The sequence below is a fragment of the Mercenaria mercenaria genome, unplaced genomic scaffold, assembly GCF_021730395.1.
Source record: "Mercenaria mercenaria strain notata unplaced genomic scaffold, MADL_Memer_1 contig_1716, whole genome shotgun sequence".
Taxonomy (NCBI): Eukaryota; Metazoa; Mollusca; class Bivalvia; order Venerida; family Veneridae; genus Mercenaria; species Mercenaria mercenaria.
In genome coordinates, this window is record NW_026459717.1 from 49,516 (window position 1) to 73,625 (window position 24,110).

Here is a 24,110-nt window from a genome sequence, read left to right on the forward strand (position 1 = left end):
ATGTGGCATTCCTTGACCACCGTATCTTTTCTTATGCACTACTTTGTAAACAAACTAAATAATGTGTTTTAGCTTACATATGCGAAATGAAAAGCAAGACAGTGAACTTATTTCACATTCTTTCTTTAAATTAAAATCTGTAGGACATTGATAAATGTCTGGACAAGGTGAAGCACTATTATTTTTGCACAAAAAAAAGTATTAATTGTTGACTTTGAATGCACACAACAAGTCTTATGTAATTCAACAATAACTTTCTTGTTTCAGTTTTTCTCATTTTTATTTTAGTGAGCAATCCTTTGTGTACTTATAACAGTTGAAACAGTATCCATTTCATGTACCAAAATCTTGTACTTTTTTGCAGGTAAATTTTATCATACCCCACCCACTTTTTTCTAATTTCAAAGTATGCGTCCCCTTAAATACACAATGATGACAGTACTTTTGTTTGGTGATATAAACTGGTACAGGGGACATTAAAACTGTGTAATTGTAAGTCCCGGTAAGCAAACGTCTAGCCTGTACAGCTTTTTGGCGTCCAGTAACCTATTTTGTTTATAAGTATTTATAAGTTATGAATTAGGTATTTTTAATGAAATTATTGTACATTAGGCTATATTAACATCAGATTAATGTTGATTATAGATGTAATTTACTGTCTTTTGCAATGTAGCTGTGCAGTAGATGTGGCAAGACAAATACTGACTGACAGAATTTTCAAAGATCATTGCAAAGATGAACTGTTGTGTTACATTAGGCCTATTCATAAAATAAATTAACAAATACCAAGAAAACCATATGAGGAAAGACAAGGCTTCCAGTTAACAGACATAGGCTAGGTGTCTGTTTACCAGATGGCTAGACACTTCCTATTCCTAACGCTTAAAAAGATAATTGCTTATTAGGCACAGTGCAGTGTATGCTGTACCCCTAAGTTTCAGACTGGGTCCATAAACAGCCAAGATGCTTGAAAGCTGCTGAGTGTAAAATCATATATCCATGGTGACAGTGTTGTTCAAATGTGGGGAATATTAGATTCTTCCATCTGTTGTTTTAACAGAAGGTATTAATTTCAGTCAGCGTTCAACATATGACTTCTATGTCTCCAATCATTTAGTTTGTGAGAATATGTGCAGTTTTTATGTATAGTACAGTCCTTTCAAGAAAAATGATACAGCTACCTGCCCAGCTGTATATTAATGTAATTTCACAGAAATACGAAGACAATTTTTTTTCTCAAGCTGCTATGACAAGCCCATTCTCATCCATCAGATGTTCGTCAAAATCCCGAGACGAACTTTATCCGGGGAACCACGGTAGACCTCTGGTATGCGAGAATGTGACAAGCCCCAAGGCTCATTTTTAATCAAATATAACCAAGGTCACAGGTATATTTGCAGGAAAAAGCATCAAAAGTGGGAAAGAAGATTATAACATGCAGTCTGTGTGATGTTATGTAGAATTTACCCATATTCCTTTCAAAGGTCCATTTCCTACGGAAAAAAAAAATTCTGATTCTGTTTTTTAATTTTATTTTTTTTCCCTCCTCCTACGACCATGTGTCATCCTGGCGGTTCGTAAACCAAAAAATAAAAAAATAATGGCCTTACATGGTTAGAAAAGCACTACTTTTAATATTGCACATGAACTGTTATAGTTAGAGTCATAAAGGGAGATAATAAAAAACAATAGAATCAATAAAACATTCTAGCAAACCTTCGATAAATGTTAAAGAAAGCATTTATCGGAAATAGATTTAACAAGAAATTAATGTATTTATGTCCATAACGGAAAATGTGGCAGCCACATTTTATACAAAAGCATTTTATGAGCCTTTAAAGTACAGTGTGAAAAAAATGGAAGCCTAGCAACCACAAATTAAAATTAAGAATTCTCAAGAGGATATACTGTTCAACAGAATACATTTAAAATTAATATCAGGTATTATGTTGTAGCCAAGGGAATTGTCTTATAATCAAAATGCTTTCAGAGAAATTAATTTGCCTTAAATTCAGATTCACAAACTTGTATTTAATGAAATTTGAAAGTCATTTTAATGCTAGTGGAAATGCAGTATTTTACAGGATGGCCAATCCATTTTGGGATACCGTACAAGGAGACAATGTTCCAAATCGGGTGCCATTTTGCCTATAATTTTCTTATTACTTGACAGATTTTTATGAAATAAAGTGTGACGAAGACAGCAAAATGAGTGCTTTCCTATACACAAACTTGTCACTGCTTTTCTCTAGCACTTCGCCAATCTGCGAAAGTGACTGTTTGTTAGTCCATGAAAAGGTTAACATTGGTTAAAATTCTGGTTGAAATTAGAAGGACATTGCCTTCTGTCAGAAGGTTCACAGATTGTGATTGTGCAAAGTCTGTTATCTTTCATTAAATATTACTCTAAACAGCTTCTGTTCATGGACCAGGAGTCTGGATGAATGTTAACCAAGTATCCTTGTGTTGACCATTTTCAGTCTTCTACTTCAGCTTTACAATTAGAACTAATTAAGCTAAAAATAGAAAAAAAAGACTTTAAGCTACATCTTCTAATTAACTGCTAGATGGATGTTCACCAAACTTGGTCAGAAGCATCATCAATTTCCTGCTAGGGTTTGTGTCCACTGGATCCTCTAGTTTTAAACATTGCATTATGCTGTATAACAAATGGAGATGAGATATGCCCTTTTGAAAAGGCAAAAAACTTGTTTTTGTAGTAATATAGGTATTGCACAGTACTATGGTGTTTTGATATGTGAATAAACAAAACAATAACATAAAATTAATTTGATACAGTTATGTTTCCAATGCAAACAGTAATTCCTTGTTGGCCGAGTGGTAATGATATCAAAGTCGTATTTGTTATGTTGTGTGACAGTTCGATTCTCTGACATGCATTTTTTTAAAAAAACAGACAAACTTTTTTATTTCTTATTTTTCAATAAGATGCAATGATAAAACATGAAATTATGTTTAAATACAATTTGTTTTTAATAGATTTAATGTCTTTTAAGCTCCTCAGAGTCTGTCATATTTTTAAAGCACAACATGTTAGTTTTATAAGTTTTATAACAATCTTAAACTTCATTTTAATTAGCATTGCCCGGCCAATTTCAATTGATGTTGATTAATTTAAAGATAATATCGATTTTATAAAAAATAAGAACAATAAATTAGAAATAGGAGACAAACAAACTGACACAAAGTATGTAATGAAAAATTAATATTTTTTTAAAAATTTAGACGGAAGCAGGATTCGAACCGTCAGAACTCATAATCACTATAGAATGATCAGACGTCTACCCACTCATCCCCTACTATTGATTTTGCTTGGTGTATCTTCCATTTTAAACAGAATGCTACTGATTGTTTATTTACATAATGCAACAATACCATGCAGTGCTTGCAGCTTTTTATTAGTTTAGTTATGTTCTGTATGAGAAATTCTCTATTTTTGCTCCTTGCCTAAGTAGACGCCTAAGTAAATGGTGGTGTATTTTGTCCATGGAATATTTATCATTTACTGTTTTGTAAAGGGAACCATTTACAAAGATGAATGATGATGGTTTACAATGTCATTGATGTCTTCCTCTAGATGTCTGAACCAAAGATATAAATTTGTATTCTGTCAGGCTTTCTCCCTGATTAGTTTTAATAAATGACCCATCAGAAAAATTCAATTAGAGTATATAGAGACCAAACAACTTGTTTGTGAGAGTTTTTCTCTCAACTTTTTCCGCCATTTACTTGAATTTGAACAAAGATTGATGTTATACTGTGAAGTGAAAGTTGAAAAAACATATGTTGTTTAAAGTAACCTAAAGTTGATTTCTTTATTTTGCATCCAAAAGCAAAAATACAATTTTTGTAAAAAGATCCCTTTGTAAAGTTTTGACTCTTGAATGCCCAAAGCTTTCTGTATTTGCAAACATTTTGCTCATGAATATTTTATTCCTAAAAATGTGATATTAAACGTTTTGCTTTTGTATTACCTATGGGTAAGTTCACATGGAAGCTCTAGGATAGAGAAGAGATCGACTCTATACTCGATAACCCACTTGAACGGTATAAGTTAGTACACCAGTCGTACCTTTCCTGTTGAAGAGATGAACTCTACAAACTCCACGGCGAGGTAGGGTTTACTGGCTCCTTGCTTTTGATCATAATACTCAATGTGCAGGGAAAAAGAAGTTTTACATATTTCTAGGGCCCAATTTTTTATTGGTCGATTACTTTACTGGTGGGAGTAAGTATTATTTACACAACAGCCTACCCTTCTCTAGAGCTCCGATGTGAACTTACCCATGAGATTACTGAAGATTTACGGATAGTCGTTTTCAGATAGTCGTTTTAGTAGTGTTAAGTATTTCACCAGCTTTACAATTATCCCATAGAATCCTTCTCTAGAGGGCATACCCAGCTTGATTGTAACTGTTAAGGCAATATCAATGCTCCTACAACATGTTGTAGAATCATTTTCTTACATGCCATATTCAACAAATATTACTTGTAGTAAATATGAAATCAAAGGAAAGACTTTCTTTATAGCATTAATTATTTTCTTATAGGGGCAAATTTATACAAAAAAGCTGAAAATTTACATGCATAAATAAGAAAGACATAATGTTTCAAAGGCAAACAATAGCATAGAATTCTGATTCTGTTTTTATCACCATCAGCATAATGTTACATCTTTTTCACAAAAGTACACTTTATACTGTAAGAAACAAAGAGGAAATTATAACCAAGTTATTTTTGTATCCAGTTTTACGTCATAAACTAAAAATTGCTTAACAAGTCTGCTAGTTTGTTATACAACATTTACAGGATGAGAAAATCAACATTTGTTTCAATGTTATCAGCCTTTGATGTCAAGATGTTTTTTTAATCTATTGGAGATCTTATCCACCAGTATAACTAGACTTAATTCTTGTACAAACAATTTCCTAAGTGATATCGATTACAAAATTTTATTTGGTTTTGTTTCAAGTTATTAAATTGGAAGTCCTTATATAATTATATAGTCATATGTATATATACCAATCAGACTTTTTACTTTTATTATCTTACATGGATGTACTACTTTGCTTACTTGTGACAAGATAAAGGTATACAGAAACAAAATAGGAAAATGGCACGAAAAAAAAAAATGGTAGTCGCAAAATGGACAATTCAAATAGTCCTCAGTTTTCTTTGCTCTATAGAGCTATTTTTCTTATTTTCTTTGCAATTTTTTTGCTGAAATCACATGACAGATCTATGCTTGACATGTAGGTAGCATTTTAATAATGAAATAATAACATGACAGAATTTGTCCTTACACCACTACTATAATTTGAGGTCTCATTTTTTAGCTGATTTTGCTGTTACTATGTGTTTGATTAAACTATTTTTCTTGCATCAGACATGACCCCAACTGTTTTTTTGGTTTTTATTCAGCACAGATAATATTCTTCTAGAAAATGTGAGTTATAGGCATTTAAAAATAGGCTCTGATGTGTGCTGCAGCCATTGGAAATATGTTAATTTTATATGGAATAAAGAAGAACAGCTATTTAGTGTGTTGTAACCTAATAGCAATAGCACATCAGGAGTGACAACTATGTTATTTTAGTTGCAAAGGCAGGGTAGTAAGGAGTTGAAAGTGCAGTCCTCGAAGAAGGATTTTTGTTACTGACAAATATTGAATTGGTTGATATCAATAATATCTAAAACTGAGAATTTTTGAAAAAGAGCTTTCAACCAAAAAGAAATAGAATGCGATAATTTGACACTACTTAATAGCATTTTAATCTGGCAATGTTATTTTTGTCTTTAATCACTGCTGTACTTGACATTTCTATTTGACATTTCTGCTATTTTGTAAAAAAAAAAAAAGATTGACATTTTGCTCTCTTAGTATATAATCCTGCATTTCATTTTCATGAATAAGAATTAGGCTAATGCAGACTAAGTCTAGAGCTGAGGATTAGGGCATTACAGTTCACAAATACTCTCCTTAAGAAAAAGATCCCCAGTAATGCTCAGAAATACCACAGTGATGACAGTTTATCCAGTAAAAGCAATCAAATTGTCACCTTGACAGTTTGAAAAATGTGATGGAATTATACGGTCAGATTGGAAGTAAATATGGATTTTCTTCCATTTTCTAACTTTTCTTTTAAATGATTGAGATTAGTCTGCTTGGTTACTATGGCAGACATCATAAAAAATGTTCTTTTGTAATAAAGAAAAGCAATGCATCTTTTTTTGCATACAGCAGATTTCTGTCTTCAACTAATAAATGGATAGTGTATAATTATGACATTTTGTCATGACATGTTTTTCTTCTAACAATCAATTGCTCCCACCACAAAAATATTCTTTGAAATTTAATACAATAAACAACCCTTATCAGATTTTCTCCTATAAAATATAACAGTTTTAATTTGTTATAATCAGTGTTTCCATTCAGGTTGAAATATAATATGCTTGATTGTGCTTGAATCATGTGCATATTTTGTAAAATTCATTCATTCAGTCATTCAATCATTTATTTGTATTCCATACCAAAATGGAAGCTACTAAATTGTGATTCATGTCTTTAATATCACAAGAAGTTTATAATGTTTTTATCTAATCTTATTCATCAGGCAAGACAGTATCACTGCATAGATAAACTTGCTGTTCCATATTAAATTCAGTTAAACACTTTATCATTTAAAATCAAGTTCATTGTCAGAAACATTCAAATTTTACAACTACTGAAAATGTTGTCAAAATCGGTAAGTATTGAATGTATTTACAATGACTCAGAATTTTTGTTTGCAAGCATGCACAAACAGCTGTCTTGTGAGGGCACCTCTGGGTGTCCAGAATATCAGTGCTTCCAACTCGGCAAGCAGACATCCAACATTGAGTTATAAGGAAGAAACACACACACACCCACCACACAATGGTGTGGGAGACATATTGATTTACTCCTGTCTGTGGGTCTGTCTGTCACAAATCTTGTCCACTCTCTAAGTCGAACATTTCTCATCCGATTTTCACCAAACTTGAACAAAATGTGTTTGACCATAAGTCCTCGGCCAAGTTCAATAACTAGCCAAATCGGCCAAGGCACTTCGGATTTATGGCCCTTGAATTACTGAAAATGGGCCTTTTTACTCTTCCTATCTGATCTTCACCAAACTTGAACAAAATGTGTTTGACCATAAGTCCTCGGCCAAATTCGATAACTAGCCAAATCGGCCCAGGCACTTCGGAATTATGGCCCTTGAATTACCCAAAATCAGCCTTTTTACTCTTCAAAGGTATATTTGTAGTAAGTAAACAGTATATAAAGAATGACTTACTATTTTGATGATTAGGCAGTTGTGGGAGACATGCGCTTTTCTCAAAAGCAGCTCTAGTTTTAAATGGTGATTTACTGTTGTTTTCCAATCTAGAGAATCCTGGAACACTGGTTAGGTTAACTGCTCGCCGTTACATAACTGAGATTGCGTAAAACCCAAACAAACAAGAATTGAAAACAGAAGGGTAGAATTCTACTTGTTGCATTCTACATGGATCTTTCGATCTAGAGTTAAGGTGATAACTTGACACTATTTGGGAGTTATACTTGTCTTTTATTAGTCCTGGCTTTGACATTACGTGCCTGTATTGCTTCACTTAAATAAAATTAGTATTTGACATTTATTTCTGCAATACTTTAGAAAAAAAAAACATGACATTTACCCTTTATATAGCTCACATTTTCATGAATAAGAATTAGGCAGATTAGGTGGAAACTGTTCCGTGTATGGCACAAGTACTAAGTAGAGGATTTGAGCATTACGATTCACTGATACCCTCCTTAAGGAATAGATCTTCGATAATGCCCAGAAATACCGCAGTGATGACAGTTTATCCAGTAAAAGCAATCAAATTATTACCTTGACAGTTTGAAAAATGTGATGAAATTACACTGTCAGATTGGAAGTAAATGTGATTAGGCTGATGAAGATTTTCTTCCATTTTCTAACTTTTCTTTGAAATGATTGAGATTGGTCTGCTTGGTAGCAGACACCGTAAAAAATGTTCTTTTGTAATAAAGAAAACCTATCTATTCTGTATACAGCAGATTTTTCTATAGAGCTAATTAAATGTTCACATCTATGTGGATCAAGTAAGAGTTCTTTAACCCTTACCCTACTAAATTTCCATAATGAACTTGTCAATTTTCCAATTTGGACGGCACCAATAACTGTTAAAAGGGTGCTTACCAAAAGGATCTACACTGGTCGCAAAGGCAGAATGAATCGTGCCCAGCATGGTAAGTGTTAAGAAACCTTTGTTAACATGAAAAAACTGGACAGTCTTTGTTGTTAATTTAATACCTTTAAAACAATTTCGTATTTTATAAGTTATGCAGTATAATTGAATTATTACATACTAGTTTCTATTCCCCGTTAAGTTACATTGGTACTGGAAACGTCAATATTTTTCCATACACTGATGCCTGAATTTCATATCGGGTGCTGTTGCACTATTTTTTAATCCCCCGCCATGGCGGAGGGATTATAGGAATGGTCTGTGTCCGTCCGTCCTTCTGTCCGTCCTTTCAGTCCGTAACAAAATCGTGTCCGGTCCATATCTCCTAAACCCCTTGAAGGATTTTCATGAAACTTGGGTCAAATGATCACCTCATCAAGACGATGTGCAGAACCCATGAGTCAGCCTTGTCGGTTCAAGGTCAAGGTCACAACTCAAGGTCAAAGGTTTGAGCCTGCCATTTTGTGTCCGCTCTATATCTCCTAAACCCCTTGAAGGAATTTTATAAAACTTGGGTCAGATGATCACCTCATCAAGACGATGTGCAGAACCCATGAGTCAGTCATGCCGGCTCAAGGTCAAGGTCACAACTTAGGGTCAAAGGTTTGAACCTTCCATTTTGTGTCCGCTCTATATCTCCTAAACCCCTTGAAGGATTTTCATCAAACTTGGGTCAAACGATCACCTCATCAAGGCGATGTGCAGAACTTATGAATCAGCCATGTTGGCTCAAGGTCAAGGTCACAGCTGAAGGTCAAAGGTTTGAGCCTTCCATTTCGTGTCCGCTCTATATCTCCTTAACCCCTTGAAGGAATTTTATAAAAACTTGGGTCAAATGATTACCTCATCAGAACAATGTGCAGAAATTATGAGTCAACCATGCCAGCTCAAGGTCAAGGTCACAACTAAGGGTCGAAGGTTTGAGCCTTCCATTTGGTGTCCACTCTGTATCTCCTTAACCCCTTGAAGGATTTTCATCAAACTTGGGTCAAATGATCACCTCATCAAGAACTCATGAGTCAGCCATGTCAACTCAAGGTCAAGGTCACAACTGAAGGTCAAAGGTTTCAGCTCTGTATCTCTTAAACCCCTTGAAGGATTTTCATGAAACTTTGGTCAAATGATCACTTCATCAAGACGTTGTGCAGAATTCATGAGTCAGCCATGTCAGTTCAAGGTCAAGGTTACAGCTAAAATCAAAGGTTTTACCCTTTCACTATCCATAGCAGTGGCGGGGGATTTAGCTGTCTTTCAGACTGCCTTGTTTCTATTTAGTTCAGTTTTGTCAATCCTATTAAGGCCATTGAACATATTTATGATATTTACATAATATTTATACGAGTAGATGCGTATGTAATAAAAAGATTATTATCTTTGCATCGGGAAATATGCACTCGTATATTTCCTGATACAAAGCTAATAACCTATAATTATTGAAACATTTAAATAATAATATGATCATTATCTTGAAATATTCACTACCTTATATAAATACACTTTATAAAAACATTTTTTTTTAAACATTTGATATTGGAAGTGTCTTAGACTCTGATCATATCTGCAGTCAAATCTCGATATTTCGACTTCGTCGGGACCAAGAGAAAAAAGTCGACATATCAAAATACTGAGATAACCGAAGTTAGGTCAACTTTGGTTGGTAGATGGGATAATGTAGTTTTGTGTTCATAAAAAGACGTCTTTTGAGACAAAATATGTATATAAATTTTGTACATAAAAATTATGTTTTACATATTAATTGGTCAGTACTTGTTGAAATAATAATAATTTTTAGCTTGACTATTCATAGAATAGTAGAGCTATTGGACTCGCCCATGCGTCCGCGTCTGCGTCCCGATTTGGTTAAGGTTTTAAATGTAAGCTGGTATCTCAGTAACCACTTGTGGGAATGGATTGAAACTTCACACACTTATTCACTGTGATAAACTGACTTACATTGCACAGGTTCCATAACTCTATTTTGCTTTTTTACAAAATTATGCCCCTTTTTCGACTTAGAAATTTTTGGTTAAGGTTTTGTATGTAAGCTGGTATCTTAGTAACCACTTGTGGAAATGGATTGAAACTTCACACACTTATTCACTGTGATAAACTGACCTACATTGCAAAGGTTCCTTAACTCTATTTTGCTTTTTTACAAAATTATGCCCCTTTTTCTACTTAGAAATTTTTGGTTAAGGTTTTGTATGTAAGCTGGTATCTCAGTACTTACTAATGGGAATGGATTGAAACTTCACATACTTGTTCAGTCATGATCTGACATGCACTAAGCAAGTCCCATAACTCTACTCCTTTTTATACGCCCGTTTGAAAAACGGGACGTATTATGGGAACGCCCCTGGCAGGCGGATGGGCGGGCGGGCGGGCGGCGTCCACAGACCTTGTCCGGAGCATATCTTCTACATGCATGGAGGGATTTTGATAAAACTTGGTACAGTTGTTCACCATCATGAGACGGAGTGTCATGCGCAAGAACCAGGTCCCTAGGTCTAAGGTCAAGGTCACACTTGGAGGTCAAAGGTCAAATTCAAGAATGACTTTGTCCGGAGCATATCTTCTTCATGCATGGAAGGATTTTGATGAAAATTGGCACAGTTGTTCATCATCATGAGACGGAGTGTCGTGCGCAAAAACCAGGTCCCTAGGTCTAAGGTCAAGGTCACACTTAGAGGCCAGAGGATACAAGAATGAAAAATTCAAGAATGACTTTGTCCGGAGCATATCTTCTTCATGCATGGAAGGATTTTCATGTAGCTTGGCACAGTTGTTCACCATAATGAGAGGGAGTGTCATGCACAAGAACCAGCTCCCTAGGTCTAAGGTCAAGGTCACACTTAGAGGTCAAAGGATACAATAATGAAAACTTTGTCCGGAGCATATCTTCTTCATTCATGAAAGGACTTTGATGTAGCTTGGCACAATTGTTCACCATCATGAGACGGAGTGTCATGTGCAAGAACCAGGTCCCTAGGGGTAAGGTCAAGGTCACACTTAGAGGTCAAAGATACAAGAATGAAAACTTTGTCCAGAGCATTTCTTCTTCATGCATTGAGGGATTTTGATACAACTTGGCACAGTTGTTCACCATCATGAGATGGAATGTCATGCGCAGGAACCAGGTCCCTTGGTCTAAGGTCAAGGTCACACTCACAGGCCAAAGGTCAGATACAAAAATGACTTGTCCGGTGCATTTCTACTTCATGCATGGAGGGATTTTGATGTAACTTGGCACAATTGTACACCATCATGAGAGGGAGTGTCATGCACTGGTCCCTTCTTTTGAATTACTTCCCTTTGCTGTTACTATAAATAGCTTATATTCTAACTTTTTCATTACAAGTCGTAGGGAAAAATTGAGACCATTTTTCTGTAGTACAACATGCATGATGCATGTTACATCCAATTCTGAGGTGTATTTTGAGCTATCTCTACCTGGTAAGGAATTTTGTGTGGACTTGTAATTTTTTTTTGGTGGGGAGGCGGGGGGGGGTTTCTCTTTAAAGATTAACTTCCCTTAGTTGTTACTATAAATAACTTACATTGTAATTTTTTTATAATTGACCTTAGGGAAAAACCAAGACCACTTTTCTGTGGTACAACATTGATGTTACTTTCAAATTTTGGGTGTATTTTAAGGTATCTTAACCTGGTAATGATTTTTTTTTTTTTTTTGTGGACTTAGAAAAATGAAAGAATTACAATAATTTCTAAAAAAAAAAAAACATTGTAAACAACTAGAAAATTAAAATTCCATTTGCAAATACAGGTGCTAATGTAAAGAAATTTGCTGTGACGGGCGTATATTGTGACATTCTGGCACTCTTGTTTTTCTTCAAAATTATGCCCCTTTTTCGACTTAGCAGTTTTTGGTTAGATTTTTGTATGTAATCTGATATCTCAGTATCCACTAATTGGAATGGATTGAAACTTCACACACTTGTTCACTGTCATGATCTTACATGCACTGTGAAGGTCCTATAACTCTACTTTGCATTTTTACAAAATTATGCCCCTTTTTTCGACTTAGCAGTTTTTGGTTAAGTTTTTGTATGTAAGCTGGTATCTCAGTATCCACAAATTGGAAAGGATTGAAACTTAACACACTGGTTCACTGTCATGATATGACATGCAGTACAGAGGTTCAATACCTCTACTTTGCATTTTACAAAATTATGCCCCTTTTTCAACTTTTGTATTCTTTCAATTGACAAGGCTGTTGAGTAGTCGAGCGTTGCTGTCCTCCGAGAGCTCTTGTTCAACCTCATTCCACCATCTTGTGCTTTGTACAATACACATGATGTGAAATTCACTCTCAGACGTTGTAAATTGCACAGAATCTTCATTTCTTTTTGTTTATAATTGCAATTAAATTCACTCAATTTCAAATATTCAATTATCATTGCACAGCTTGCATCGCAAACAAACAATTACTGACACATGAGCGCCAGTTAATTGGCTTCAGGTCGTAAGCAGGACCATTGAGTGAATAACTGCACGTGTTGTTGTTCGCACCTAATTGGCAGACGACAATTGAGCAAATACAAGTGCGCACAGCTTTCGCACGTTTGGCAGACGATTAATGTCCACCTGAGATAACCAATGTCAAAATAGAGTAAATTTCAAAGTTGAGGATTGAAAATTTAGTTAAGATATCGAAAAAATCGAAATATCCAAATTGAGATATCCTAGTTGATTTATATGAAATAAGAAGGAAAAAAATCGTGACCGGGAAAATCCACTTCAGATATCGAAATAACCGAAGTCGAGATAACGATTTTGGACTGTATACCTGAAGACAAGACAAGTAGGTTATATTAGAATCTTGGAAGTATTTAAATAATGACAATTTTATGGCAAAAAAAATATTATTTGGTCAAAAGAAATGTTACTCTTTTGCTAAAAAAAGATATCCTGGAAGTTTTATAACAATCAATCAACAAATAAAGTTGAACTTCATTCACTCAAACTTGACGGGACTCTCAAAATTAGTTTGAGTTATCGGTAGTTTGAGCCATTGAAAACTATACATTATACAGGGATATTTGCAGGGACCTGACGATGAGTTCGATCAAAGGGTGGCATTCAAATTAACCAAGCTCGAGTGAACAAAGTTTGAATGTAAAGCCAAAATTGGAATTTTAAAAACTTTTTGGGGTACAACATGACTGTCTGAAATTTACTATGGAAAATTTCAACAGTAAATTTTGTTTTTGAAAAATTCTTTGAAATTGTATATATTATAGATAGTGTAATTTAAAAAGAAAGCAATGAAACAATAAAGATGAAGCGCATACAACCCTTGTAGGCAAAGTTTAAACAGGCATGGACTTGTTATAGATTTAAAGCAAATAGAAGTTAAAACAAATCGAGGGGTGAATGCGAAAAAGTTCTAAGTGCTTCTTTATTTATATGCACTTAGAACTCTTTCGCATTCACCCCTCGAAATGCATTTATTAATAAGATGATTCAAGCCAAAAAACTTTCACCAAGTTCATACTTTGTTCGGAATAGGCTGTGTGAAACAGGCCGGAGACAACTACATTGTGACAAAAGAAAGTATTACAGACAGATCTGTTCGTGCTTCAGTTATATTGTCTATAAATTTCTGTTATTATTTGTCAAAACACGAAACAAAAGAAAGATATCATCTTGTCTGAAGGTTTCTATTAACGTGCAATTTTCCGCTAGAAGACGAAGCAGTTAATATCATTTTCCGTTTTCAGTTTGTTCAGCTAGACGAACTTATTGCTGATTAACAATTTCCTAGAATATTATTTAGAATACAACGAAAGGCCCATTAATTTCCTGCAGACTTATTGGTGTAAGATATAGACAAATATTCTGAGAGGGAGAAGTAGTGTAAATGCATTTATCCATACTGTTGTTGCATTCTAATTCCCTTGAAATCTTTTGACTGTAAAGGTGAAACATTCCAGGAGCCACAGCACTGGATTTGCTGATTTTTTTAATATGATGAGAATATAAATGTGCTGTTACCGGACATTTCCCACAGAATGTGTTGTGACATGATGTTTTCAACAGCTGAGGGAGATGAAGCCAAAATAGTTGACAGAGTTACATACTCTTGCCTACAGAAGGAAGTCAAGACGATAAACAAGACAGTGTTCAAAGTTTCAAAGCCACATGTCAAATAGTTTTGACAAAATGTTGACTTCTACGAAACCTGAACCAATTTCCAAGCACCATAATTCAGTCAAAATAGTTGACAGAGTTATGTACTACTGCATACAGATGGAAATCATGATGATCTTGAGCACGTGTTCAAAGTTCCAAAGCCACATGTCAAATAGTTTTGACAAAACAGACTTGTACAAAAACTGAACCAATCTCCAAGTCCAAAAAGGGCCATAATTCAGCCAAAATAGTTGACAAGAGTTATGTACTCTTGCCAACAGATAGAGACTGTTATAATAAACAAGTGATAAAAGTTTCAATGCCATATATCAAACAATTTGCACAAAATTTGAACTGGTACGAAAAACTCAACCTAGATTAATTTTGTATGTTAAAAGGGGCCATAATTCTGTCAAAGTCCTTGATGGATTTATGTACTCTTGCCTAAAACTGGACATGGTGATGGTGCACAAGGTTTGAAAGTTTCATAGCTTTATCTCAAAAGGTTTTGTCAAAATGTGGACTGGTACGAAAAAACTTAACCAAGGTTTGACGCTGACACTGTGGTGAGTAGGATATCTCTTCTTATTCTTTGAATAGTCAAGCTAAAAAATTGCTGTATTGATAACAGTAGTGTATGTATTTGTGTCTTTGAATAGCCTGTATGTTTAAAACTCTTTTTAATGTACATCAAAAAGTTGATTTCATTTCATAAATGTTAAATAATGTGATGGTACATCACTTTTTTCTGTTGGCTGATTGTGTCCTGCACGAAATACATGAAAAATAAAACTTAAAATTTTGTCTGCTTAATGTATTTGCAAATTCAAAATATTTAGTCCTGTCAAAGTAAAAATCAAGTTCTGCCAAGAAAACAAACTGTGGAACAACTTGCTGTTCCTTCTGCTGTGCATGTGCTGAAAGCTATGCCAGCGGCCTTAAACTTAAGAAATGCATTGTAATTTGACATGTGGAAAAAAGCTTCAAATGTTTGTCAATTAAATGCACTTGGAAATGTAATGTAATAAACATATCTTAGTCCAATATCAAAAACTATGAAACAAAAAGCACAGAAATTCCACCTGCTTTGCGGTTAAAATGGCTCGTCGGGCTTCCTGACAGACGTAAATGTCAGTAATGACACAGCTAAAACTGAAATCCAGACAGCAGATATTTAATTCTAATAGATAAACATCAGTCAAATAGATAAGAAAATATGTTGACTTTACCATTTTCTAAAAGTTTTTAAAATGTATATGTCACAATGTTGCTTGTGGTGTCAAACTGACGATTTTTCATGAAATTTGTCTGAATTTATTCTATTAAGAGGTAATGTCATGGTAAACTTTAATATCAGATATTGTCAAATGATGTTACACTGTTTTTGCATCACATTAATCTGTCAAACATATTCTTTAAACTGGAGATTTGGGCAATGTTTATGAAAGTGTATCAGTACCTGGACATAAAACTTTGGATATACGGATTTTGACCAATAAAAAGTTTTGGGGCGGGAGGTTCCAGATAGGGACAGACAGGGATGAGAATCTTTAATTAATTTTCTTTTGCCATATTATTGTGTTGTCAAATATGAAATAACGTGTATCCTATACAGAATTATTCGACAGTCACATGGCACAAATGTGAATTGCTGATTGGAATAAAAGGATAGGTATAATGTAATAGAATAATACATAATTATACATGGGAAAGTGAGGGTCAAGTGACTCAAAGTAAATTCTTAAAGTATTGATCAATATTTATCACAGGCTCAAGTTAATCAGAGTGTTTCTTGGTAACCATTAGAAACCAACATATCAGCTTCTTTATTGATCAGCCTAATGAAGCCTAGTACAGGTTAATGTACCAGAAATGCATAACGACATTATAATTATATATACAAGTGAATTAAGGTATAACCCATATAAAAATGTACCTCCTTTTGAAGAGTATTCACCTACTTTGACATAAATTTTTGAGAAGTCCCACTGGGACCAATTTTTTCTTCCTTATATTAAATTCCTTTTTATCGAGCCCGCTTGCGGTGAGCTCGATATAGTCGACACTTTCGGTGTATGTGTGTGCGTCTGTCCGATTTTGGCCGGACCATAACTTTGACATGCATGGACCAATCTTGTTTATATTTGGCATGAATGTTAACCTTAATGAGAAGGCGTGTCATGCACAAACCCCATGTTCCTATCTCAAAGGTCAAGATCACAGTTGGAGGTCAGAGATCAAATTGAAGTTTGTCTTGAGCATTTCTTCTTCATGCATGGTGGGATTTTGATGTAACTTGGCATGAATGTTCACTATTGTGAGACTGAGTGTCATGCACAAGAACCAGGTCCCTAGGTCCAAGGTCAAGGTCACACTTGACAGCAGGTGGGCTCGACATTCTGCCCGTGGGCATACTTGTTTTGAAATAAGTTTTTACTTTTTTCAAGACTTATTATTTATTGTACAAAAGCGAAACTATTTCATTTGATAAGTGATTTTTGTTATCTAACTTTTGTATAATATATGCTTGAGCTAAAGCAGAAACCAACAATTTACTGTACTTTTGTTGTGATATTTTGGGCATGATTTATAACTTGCCAAATTTTCCAGAACTACTAAAAGACAAAAATTCATTGTACATGATCATATACCCTTGATTGAATGTGTAAATTTGCCACCAGTCCTGATTAAATGTATATAGTTGCCACAAGTCGCCCATATGGGCAACTCCTACAGAAGACTTTCAGTATTTATAGTGGGAGGATAGTGCAAGAAACAGAAGACACCAAAAGGTTAGAAAGTTCTTAGTCTGTTTAGCATGCCAGGTGTAAATCACCCACATGGAACTCTCGTTCCAATGTTAGTAATTTTAGACACAGGAGTGAGGATCGAACTTACAACCCCTGTTTCGGTTGTCAAACAGTGTTAGAACTGGACCAGCTTGATTGCCGGATTCTGACCTGATTTAAGTTTTACATGTATATACATACAATTTTTCACACCTTTACTGCATCTAAAGACTTGCAGTACAGATTTCAGATCGACCCAAAAATCCAGCTCATATCCCCATCACTGATATAAGATGAGTTTTATTAGTTTATGAAATATGTCAGGTGACATAACAGATTGAAATCATCCAAGAAGACATTGCCCCAGTCACTTCAAAATGCCATCCAAGAATCATCTGGATTCATTTTAAATTTTCATGCTATACTGTCTGTTGTTTGCCAGATGTAACTGATCATTTTTTAACTTGATAATTGTGATCAATAATAACAACTAGTATTTCTTTAAAGGCATCTTAATTTTTACTATACTGTATGTACTATATTACAAGTGTGGTGGTGCAGGTAGATGAGGAAGCGGGATCTGATTATTAAGTTCTGCTAGTACTGGCCTAGTTACCAAGCAAAAATACAATTTTTTTTGCCCCCACTTCCTCCTCAGTCTTTAAGGGTGTGGCACTCTAAGAGTTGCCCTTGTCTGTCTGTCTGTCCATCCGATTTGTGACGTGCATACCTCGAAAAGTATTTGACCAGAATCATCAAAGTTCACAGGATTGTTATTCAGCATGTGAAGTTGTGCACCTGGTGTTTTAATTGGGATTTCACACAGCCAAACCAGAGTTATGACCCTTGACTTCATAAAAAATATGCCTAAAGGACATGAAAGTTTGTGTTGCCTGCATCTGAAAAAGTGTTTGACTTAGAGTCGTAAACATTACAGGGTTGTTATGTATTATGTGAAGTTGTGCACCTGGTGTTTTTTTTTAGGATTTCACTTAGCCAGACCAGAGTTATAGTCATTTGTGCACCTGAGTTTTGTTTTTGATCTCACTCTGAAAGACCAGAGTTATGGCCTTCGTCCTAGTTTGGTGTTACCTGTATCTCAAAAGGTATTTGACCTAGAGTCATAAAACATTAGAGGATTGTTATATAGCATGTGTTGTGCAGTTGATGATCTGTTTGGGATTTTACTCAGCCAGACCAGAGTTAAGGTCCTTGATTTAATTAAAAAATACACATAAAATAATTAAAGATTTATGTTACAGTTACTTCACCTAGAGTCATGTAATGATAGAGGGGGCACCAGTGTCCTGTGGACTCACATATAGTTTTTCCTTTAATTTTGACATTTTGCATCTTAATATTAATCAGATACTGTCTAAAATAGAAATAGAAAGTAGAAATATAGGCTGGACTGCAAAAGACACTTTTATTGTACCCCCTGACAATGAAGTTGTAATGGGGGTGTATACTGGTTTCAGGTTGCCTGTCTGTCCATCCGTCCATTCGTCTGTCCATCTGAGACACAATCTTGTACGCACCAACTCTCCTCATCCCCTTGACACAATTAAATGAAACTTCACACAAGTAATCAGTAACAACAGTAGCAGTGCATGGTGCATGTAAGGTTTTTAGCTCACCTGAGCACAAAGTGCTCAAAGGTGAGCTTTTGTGATCACCCTGTGACCATCATCCGTCGCCGTCCGTCGTCAACAATTTGACTGTTAACACTCTAGAGGTCATATTTTTGGCCCAATCTTAATGTCAGAATGTTACCCTCAATAAAGTCTTGGACAAGTTCGATATTAGATCATCTGGGATCAAAAACTAGGTCACCAGGTCAAATCAAAGAAAAAGCTTATTAACACTCTGAGGTCACAATTTTAGCCCAATCTTAATGAAACTTGGTCAGAATGTTATCCTCAATAAAGTCTTGGACAAGTTCGATATTGGGTCATCTGGGGTCAAAAACTAGGACACCAGGTCAAATCAAAGGAAAAGCATGTTAACACTGTAGAGGCCGCATTTATGACTGTATCTTCATGAAACTTTATCAGAATGTTAATATTGATGATCTTAAGGTCCAGATTAAATCTGGGTCATGTAGGATCAAAAACTAGGTCACCCAGTCAAATCAAAGGAAAAGCTAGTTTACACTCTAAGAGACCGCATTTAGGACCATAACTTAATGAAACTTGGTCAAAATGTTAAACGTGATGATCTTTAGCTCAAGTTCAAATCTAGGTTAGGTGGGGTTAGAAACTAGGTCACCAGGTCAAATCAAAGGAAAAGCTTGTTAACACTCTAGAGGCCATATTTATGACTGTATCTTCATGAAACTTAGTCAGAATGTTAAACTTGATGATCTTTAGAACAATTTCAAATCTGGGTCATGTTGGATCACAAACAAGGTCACTGGGTCAAATCAAAGGAAAAGCTAGTTAACACTTTAGAGGCCACATTTATGACCATATCTTAATGAAACTTGGTCAGAATGTTAATCTTGATGATCTTTAGGTCAAATTTAAATCTGGGTCAGGTGGGGTCAAAACCTAGGTCACTAGGTCAAATCTAAGGAAAAGCTTGTTAACACTCTAGAGGCTACATTTATGACTGTATCTTCATGAAACTTAGTCAGAATGTTAAACTTGATGATCTTTAGGTCAGGTACGAATCTGGGTCATGTCCGGTCATAAATTAGGTCAGCAGGTCAGGTGAGCGATACAGGGCCTTCATGGCCCTCTTGTTTCAGAAAAAAAGCTTGCAGAGTTACAGGGCTTTGTTTTTTGTTACTATACTATATACATACAGTCTGCATATGCAGTTTTGTGCACACCTAATCTCCTGAACCCATGCACAGGATTTGATGAAACTTCACACAAATGATCAGCAGTAACCCTAGTTGTGCATGGTGCATGTGAGGTTCTTTCAGAAAAAAAATCTGCGCGTTTGGAGGTGGGGAGGTATATTCATCACCTTCAGTGATAGCTCTAGTTAGTGATGTTCCTATGATAACTGCTACAGATTGAAATATTGAGAATTTGAAAGCTGTCTATATTACAACCCTTATGTCCTGTTCTGACACATTGTAAAAAATATGTGTTATTTTTTTGGGTGTAAAAGCAAATTGAAAAAAAATCTTAATATGAAGCAAGAATATTACAAAATTTAAGTTTTCAAATTGCAGCCTTACTGCTCTCCACTTCATATACACCTGATGAAAGAAGGCCATTACTGTTTGGAATACATACTGGATTACCATGGTTACAGTGCAAAATTCTTCACATGTTTTTGTTATATATATTCACCATCTCATGACTTTATTTCATAGTAATTTATAACCTTGGTCCCTTGAGTCAAAGTTTCACAGAGGAGAGCAAAATTGAAATGGATGGTTTGAAGAAATTAATCTTGAAACTGTCTGAAATCTTTAGCCAGTAATTGATCCTCTGCCAAAACATGGCAGCAATCTTTACTCATTGATTGATTGCACGAGAGGAACGTTCTGCAAAATGTCCTTTTTTGTAACAAGAGATGATTTGGTGTTTGTGGCAGCTCATTAGTTTTAATATTTCCTGTGACATTTTTGTTCTGCCTTTTTCTAGAACAGACGTTGATTAAACACATAACAACGGTCTTTTCATTGAATATCTAGTTCAATACAAGCAGTGCTCCATCTCTGCTGAAATGAAAAACGGTTTGCAGATGTTAGTTTAACATTTTAGTGAACAGATTGAAAATGTGAATTTCCAGATGACATTAATTTGTTGCTGTGATGCTTTTCATGTTGCTAGAAATGCTGATAAAGCAGACTTTGAAACTTGACAGCAATGCATTTAGAGATAAAAGGTTTCTTGCATTAAGTGAATTATCTAAAAGTATATATATTTCAGCAAAATCATGTCCTTTAAAGACTGGCAAAGACTGCAATATTTTAGAAGTCATGAACTTCAGGGGATGGCAAAGACTATTGCAATATTTGCAAGTTATGTCATTTAAGATATGGCAAAGACTATATCATTACAAGAAATGGCCTTTAAAGGATGATGAATAGTATTGCAATATTTACGTCATATGCTTTAAAAGCTGACAAAGACTAAAGTACAATGTTTTCAAGTCATGTCCCTTAAAGCCATGCAAAGACTAAAAACTTCTGGTGAAGACTACAGCTGTGTTTACAAGTCATGTACTTTGAAGTCTTGCAAATGCTATAATTGCAGTATCACCAAGTCAGGACCTTTAAAAAAAAAGAAAAAGTAGAAATTTTACAGGTTGCCTAACACCATAGAATAGGAATGTTGAAAATAAAGACTACAATATTTACAAGCCATGTCCTTTAAGTTATACACTGCATTTCACTTAAAGGCCAGCAGACTATTGCAATGTTTATAAGCAATTTTATTTAAAGGCCAGCAAAGACTATGCAATGTTTATAAGCCATGTCATTAAAAGGCCGGCAAAGATTATTGCATTGTTTATAAGCAATTTTATTTAAAGGCCAGCAAAGATTATGCAATGCTTATAAGCCATGTCAGTAAAAGGCTGGCAAAGACTATTGAATTGTTTATAAGCCATTTCATTTAAAGGCTGACAAAGACTATTGCAATGTTTGTAAACCATGTCATTTAAAGGCTGGCAAAGACTATTGCAATGTCTGTAAGCCATTTCATTTAAAGGCTGGGAAAGGCTATTGCATTGTTTATTAACCATTTAATTTAAAGGCTGGCAAAGACTATTGCAATGTTTGTAAGCCATTTCATTTAAAGGCCGGCAAAGACTATTGCATTGTTTATAAACCATTTAATTTAAAGGCCGGCAAAGACTATTGCATTGTTTATAAGCCATTTTATTTAAAGGCTGGCAAAGACTATTGCATTGTTTATAAGCCATTTCATTTAAAGGCTGGCAAAGACTATTGAATTGTTTATAAGCCATTTCATTTAAAGGCTGGCAAAGAATATTGCATTGTTTATAAACCATTTAATTTAAAGGCTGGCAAAGACTGTTGCAGTGTTTGTAAGCCATTTCATTTAAAGGCCGGGAAAGACTATTGCATTGTTTATAAACCATTTAATTTAAAGGCTGGCAAAGACTATTGCATTGTTTATAAGCCATTTAATTTAAAGGCTGGCAAAGACTATTGCATTGTTTATAAGCCATGTCATTAAAAGGCTGGCAAAGACTATTGCCTTGTTTATAAGCCATTTCATTTAAAGGCTGGCAAAGACTATTGCAATGTTCATAAGCCATTTCATTTAAAGGCTGGCAAAGACTGTTGTAATGTTTGTAAACCATGTCATTTAAAGACTCGCAAAGACTATCACAATGTTAGTAAGCCATTTCATTTATAGGCTGGCAAAGACTATTACAATGTTCATAAGCCATTACAATATTTACTGATGGTATCCTTTAAAAGCTGATGAAGCCTGTGCCAATATTTGCAATCAAAAACATGGTAAGAAGTTGATATGTGAAGTATACTTTTAAGTATGTTCCTTATATTGTCATCCTTTTTGTGATGTTTATTTGACTGTTAACCCAGTTAGTGATTATTAGATGGATATTTGCAAAAGTCTGGTTGCCATAACAACCAAAAATTGAGACTGATTAACAGAATTCAAAATGATACGAAATTAATAATTCTGTGCTACTTTACCAAAATGGCTAAAGGGTACTTTGTCAGTCAAAAATGACAGTTGCTAGAGAGCAGAGATCACTTTTCAATATATCTGTATATATCTATGTATTTATGCCCCCACACATTTATGTAGGGCGCATATAGTGTTGCTTCTGTCCGTCCGTATGTACGTCCAGTTATATTGTGTGTCCAACTCCTCCCACACTATTAGCCTAATTTGCTTCAAACTTTCATTGATGGCTAAGCTTAAAGTGCAGATGACCATAAAGGAAGGAATTTTTCTGTGACTATTTTTATCACAGTTATGGATCTTTGATAGTTTTGGTATATAGAATATAGAGAAAAATCTTGTGTGTCCATTACTCCTTCCACACTATTAGCCTGATTTGCTTCAAACTTTCACAGCTGAACAAGCTTGATGTGCAGATGACCAGAAAAAAGGATTTTTTTCTGTGACTATTTTTACCTCAGTTATGGCCCTTTGAAAGTTTTTGTTATATGGAATATAGAGAAAAATCTTGTGTTTTCCAGCTCCTCCCACACTATTAGCCAGATTTGCTTCAAACTTTCACAGATGAACAACTTTGTGCAGATGACAATAAAGGAAGGGATTATTTTCTGTGAATATTTTTACTGCATTTATGGCCCTTTGTTAGTTTTTGCTATCAGTATAATGTGGGGGCATCCATGTCCTATGGACCCAATTCTAGTTTAATAAGGTGGGTTGGGTGTTTATGAGGAAGAGGACATTAATTAGGAAAGATACAGTATCTGGAATGGCCAAAGCAGCAAAAGGTTAAATGTTTCAGCACAGCAATCTTTCATAATTATTGTGAAATCCATTCATTTAATCTTTTAAATTTGAAAGCAACAAATTTTAGTCTGGAGAAAATAGCTGTTTTGATGGGAGGCACAAAATGCATACCAATAGAATTAAAAAAAAAAATCACAGTTTATTAGAAGTTATAAAAAAACAATTTATTTTTCAAAAGCCAGATTTATTTCTTTAAGAATATTTCAGTTATTTTCAGCCTGTTTTTATTCTCGTTTCAGTGAATTTTGACCACTTCCTGATATTGCGTGCAATCGGCAAAGGCAGCTTTGGGAAGGTAATGATTGAGCCGTGCCATGGGAAAACCAACATAGTGGCTCCGCGCAGTCTGGTCAGGATCCATGCTGTTCGCTAACGGTTTCTCTACATGTAATTGCAGTAGGCTTTAAAAGCGAACAGCATG

The 24,110-nt window shown here is 34.9% G+C and overlaps 1 long non-coding RNA gene across 1 annotated transcript in view; it reads left to right on the plus strand.

The window, feature by feature from the left end:
* LOC128551802 (uncharacterized) overlaps positions 1-23,986 on the plus strand; it is a 71,786-nt gene extending 47,800 nt beyond the window's left edge. The window contains exon 4 of the long non-coding RNA XR_008368890.1: positions 23,929-23,986. This is a non-coding gene — a long non-coding RNA (uncharacterized LOC128551802). The remainder of the gene's footprint in view (positions 1-23,928) is intronic.
* The last annotated feature ends 124 nt before the right edge of the window (positions 23,987-24,110 follow it).